The sequence below is a fragment of the Dendrobates tinctorius genome, unplaced genomic scaffold (genome assembly GCF_039654945.1).
Source record: "Dendrobates tinctorius isolate UK_male_01 unplaced genomic scaffold, ASM3965494v1 ptg000129l, whole genome shotgun sequence".
Taxonomy (NCBI): domain Eukaryota; kingdom Metazoa; phylum Chordata; class Amphibia; order Anura; family Dendrobatidae; genus Dendrobates; species Dendrobates tinctorius.
Genome location: NW_027361797.1, coordinates 41,271,210 through 41,276,011, shown reverse-complemented (window position 1 = coordinate 41,276,011; position 4,802 = coordinate 41,271,210).

The window sequence follows — 4,802 nt, the reverse complement described above, 5'->3', positions numbered from 1 at the left end:
TACAGGCCCCCATCACCAACCTCAGCGGTGAGGATCTGGCCACTTATTTCCTAGAAAAAATCAACCACATCCATCAGGATATCTCAGCCCTATCTCCTCAGTGCCTGGATCCCCTTCCCTGCCGCACCTCAAGCTCACTAGACATCTTTGAGCCTGTTTCAGAAGAAGAAGTTTCCAAGCTCCTCGCTTCTGCTCGGCCTACAACCTGCAACAGTGACCCTATTCCTTCACAGCTCCTGCAGTCTCTCTCACCAGTGGTCACCACTCACCTGACTAAAATATTTAACCTCTCTCTTTCTTCAGGTATATTTCCCTCCTCATTTAAACATGCCATCATAACCCCTTTACTTAAAAAGCCATCCCTGGACCAGAACTGCACTGCTAACTACAGACCTGTCTCTAACCTTCCCTTCATCTCTAAACTCCTGGAACGCCTGGTCCACTCCCGTCTAATCCGCTATCTCTCGGATAACTCTCTTCTCGACCCCTTACAATCTGGTTTCCGCTCTTTACACTCTACTGAAACTGCCCTCACTAAAGTCTCTAATGATTTAATAACAGCTAAATCGAAAGGTCATTGCTCCCTGCTGATTCTCCTGGATCTCTCTGCCGCATTTGACACTGTGGATCACCAGCTCCTCCTCACTATGCTCCGCTCTATAGGCCTCAAGGACACAGCCCTCTCCTGGTTCTCCTCCTACCTCTCTGACCGCTCCTTCACTGTATCTTTTTCCGGCTCCTCTTCCTCTTCTCGTCCCCTTACTATCGGGGTCCCGCAGGGCTCAGTCCTAGGCCCCCTCCTCTTCTCTTTATACACTGCCCCTATTGGACAAACAATCAGCAGATTTGGGTTCCAGTATCATCTCTATGCTGATGACACCCAATTATACACTTCTTCCCCTGACATCACCCCTACCCTAATTCAAAATACCAAGGATTGTCTGTCTGCTGTCTCTAGCATCATGTCCTCCCTCTATCTGAAACTAAATCTCTCTAAAACTGAACTTCTTGTGTTTCTCCCCTCTACTAACCTCACTCTACCTAACATCGAAATAACCCTGGAGGGTTCAACCATAACTCCCAAGCAGCATGCCCGCTGTCTTGGGGTCATATTCGACACTGAACTTTCCTTTACTCCGTACATCCGATCACTCAGTCGCTCTTGTCACCTGCATCTTAAAAACATCTCCAGAATCCGACCTTTTCTCACCTTTGAAACTGCTAAGACTCTTACTGTCGCTCTTATTCATTCTCGTCTGGACTACTGCAACTCTCTTCTGATCGGTCTCCCTCTTACCAAACTTTCTCCTCTCCAATCCATCTTGAATGCGGCAGCCAGGGTCATATTTCTGTCCAGCCGCTTCACCGATGCCTCCATCTTGTGCCAGTCATTACACTGGCTACCTATTCGCTACAGGGTCCAGTATAAACTCATCTCTCTCACCCACAAAGCTCTCCACTGTTCTGCACCGCCTTATATCTCCTCTCTCATCTCTGTCTATCGCCCTACACGTGCCCTCCGTTCTACAAATGACCTAAGACTAACATCCCCCGTAATCCGAACCTCGCACCTCAGTCTCCAAGACTTCTCTCGTGCTGCTCCAGCTCTCTGGAATGCACTTCCCCAGACGATCAGACTGATACCTAGCCCTGACCTATTCAAGCGCGCTTTGAAAACCCATCTCTTCAAAGAAGCCTATCACATCAACTACTCAGCAAGCTAACTTTGCCCTGTTCCCTCCTTCCAAATATTATTCTGAATCTGCACCCTACTATTCATCTGTCTCCACACCCTTCATGCACATGATAACTGCACTTGATACTTGTCTATTGCACTTAAACACACGGGCTGATGACCGGATCATGCAGCTTTATATGAAAATCCCTATTATAATTGCCAGACCTGAATTAACAAGCATTTCTCACCTACTGTGTCCCCCCATTTCCTTGTAGATTGTAAGCTTGCGAGCAGGGACCTCACTCCTAATGTCATTGTTTGAATTGTCTTAACTTGTATTGAATTTATTGTCTGTACATGTCCCCGCTTAATTGTAAAGTGCTGCGGAATATGTTGGCGCTATATAAATAAAAATTATTATTATTATTAACACACCACTCAAACACTCATGATCAGAAAAAGGTACAGCATTTTGTTCAAAATTCATACACAACATATTTTTGGAAAACAACATTTTATCTATCCTGGATGCAATACCACCCCTATCAGCATGGTATGTTGGCGGTGGTGGGATGCCAAATTTCAGAGCAGCAGCATCTAGAAGGGAAAAATCAGAAATAAGATTGGATAACTTTTTACCAGTTATGTCACAATTCCCCTCTGTGGTGCAATTAAAGTCTCCAATTAAAACTGTAGGCATTTTGCCCGGAAGAAACAAACTTAATTTTTCCAAAAGAGCCAGACGCTCCTTTTTCCTGTCGTGTCCTGATGGACAGTACACATTAATAATTCTTGCCCGCCACCCCCTATAACTAACATGTGCAATTATACATCTACCCACCTCTACCACCGTGTAGCTATCTAAACTAATCTCCCTATTACCCATTAATATCCCTACACCATCATTCCTATTAACACATGAGCCAGACCATACATGCTGTCCGTAAGGCCAGTCCTTATCGCTTGGAGCGTCCACAATCCCACATTCCTGAAGACAAAAGATGTGAGCATTCATCTGTTTAATATAATCTAGAACGATTGCCCTCCTGAATTTGGATCTAATTTGCCTGACATTCAGGGATGCAATGCCCCAACCTGCTTGGGGAGCCATAACATGACTGTGTTATTTACATGCCGACAAACACGCCACTTCCTCTTCAGCCGTTTTTATCTTCCATTTGGAACTGCAACGCCTCGAATCTGTTTACGTCTGCGGGAATGCCTAAAGAAGCATTGGTGTCAGGAGAGAAGACATTCTGAGGGTAACTACGTTCACTTACTGGACTTAAACCAACTTCACCGGTGTCTGCCCAATCCGTTCTGGGCTTCTTACAGGAAGTTCCAGACTCCTCGTCCTCAGAGGACCTCGCAAGAGTGAAGTCACCTTGATCTCCACAACCGGCCAACTCCTCCTCAGTAGCAAACCAAGATACACTTGGGGTATTGCCAAGAGTACCTTCCAACTCCCCCTCCCCACAGACATCAGACTGATGAGGGAGCTCACATTCAACATCAGTAGCTTCCAAAACTGCCACCTCTGGGCTGGGAGACTCCGTTTGGGGCAGGGCCTCCTCATGTGCATCCATGATTTCAGGTTCCTCAATAAGTTCTGGGTCTGAAACCTGTGGAATGTCAACAACAGCAGCAGGGGGTGCAGCTGCCCCACCTGAGACCTCAGCGTAAGACCTAGGACTGATCCTGGCCTTACAGTCCCGATACTTGTGGCCCTCCTCACTACAAGCATTACACATAACAGGATTTGTGCAGTCTTTTGCCATATGGCCAGAAGCATTGCAATTCCTGCAAGTTGGCATCTCCTTGCAACTATCCTGGGTATGCCCGAAATTTTTACACCTCCTGCAATACATCGGGGCATCTGGAAAGAACAAAAAACCAGTATTTTTCCCAATTGAAAAATTAAGAGGGGGGTAATGGATGCCTCCCGGGCCTTGGGGATCCATCCCAAATCTCACAAAAAATTTGTACTTCCCGGTCCAGAGCCCTTCTCCATTCAGGACCCTGTGGGAGTACTGAACATAAATGCAATGTCTTTTCAAAAATAAAGCAATGTCCTCCAGGGAAACAAAAGGGTTGTGCATGAAAACTACAAGTGGGATATCTCCCTTAGAGTACAGCACAGTAAAGGTAAGACCTTCCAGCAAAGGATTTGCCACTCCATTTTTCAGGGCAGTAAACAAATTCTGGCAAGCCGTCATAGAAGATAGCACCAGTACATACCTGCCTTCTCTCCTAAACTCCTGCAGGCATATTATATCGGACTTCCGAATCTTCAGGATGTCATAAAACACCATGTTGACCAAATATCCCAGGGAAAAATGCAACTTCTTATCTTCAGCGATGTCAATCCTGAATCCATTTTTGACCCGGCTATCACCGGTCCCAGAGAATTGAAGTCGGACTCCCATCGTCCACAACTCCAAGGATTTCCTCCCCGAAACCTCCTGGCTATCTCCCAAAAGCAGCGACCGGCTTAAGCCACCGAAGTGGCGATGCCGGAAGGCCAAGAGACAGCACTCAAGGTATTCAGGAAACTCTGCACCTCATCAGTGTGGAGTAGGAAACTAGTGGGCACCAAAAAAGTTCTCACGTCCTTGTAGATAGCTTCTTCTTAGTTACTCATCTTTTTGTAGTCTTTTTCTTTGTCCGTGGTTTTCTTATAAAAAATCGGGCAGGCAGTCTCGGAGCGATCAAGAGAGGTTCTCCTTCAGGCTGGCTTCCTTTGATCGGTTTCACGTGTGGCCACACGCGTTTCTTTTATTTTTTCTTCACTCTTCCAACCTCAAACTCTCATCTGCAACTTCTTCCACAAAGGTTCTTCTGGAGGCCACTCTCCGGAGCCGCTCCTCCTGGCTGGCAATCGCCACTTGTAAGAAAATGTTCTTATCGGGAGAGTTGGAAGAGCCGGACAAAATTGCAGACAATTCTTCTCGAAGCTGAGGTTGAAGTTTATTGGAGATGCACGGAAAAACAGATACAGAATAACAGAGGAGTCAGAATATGCGGGCAAAAACAGGAATGCGGACAGGCAGAGATTCGCTAGGAAGTCTGGTGATGATAAGGCTCTGTGCCCTGGCCATGGTGAGGCACAGTGGCATGATGGCGA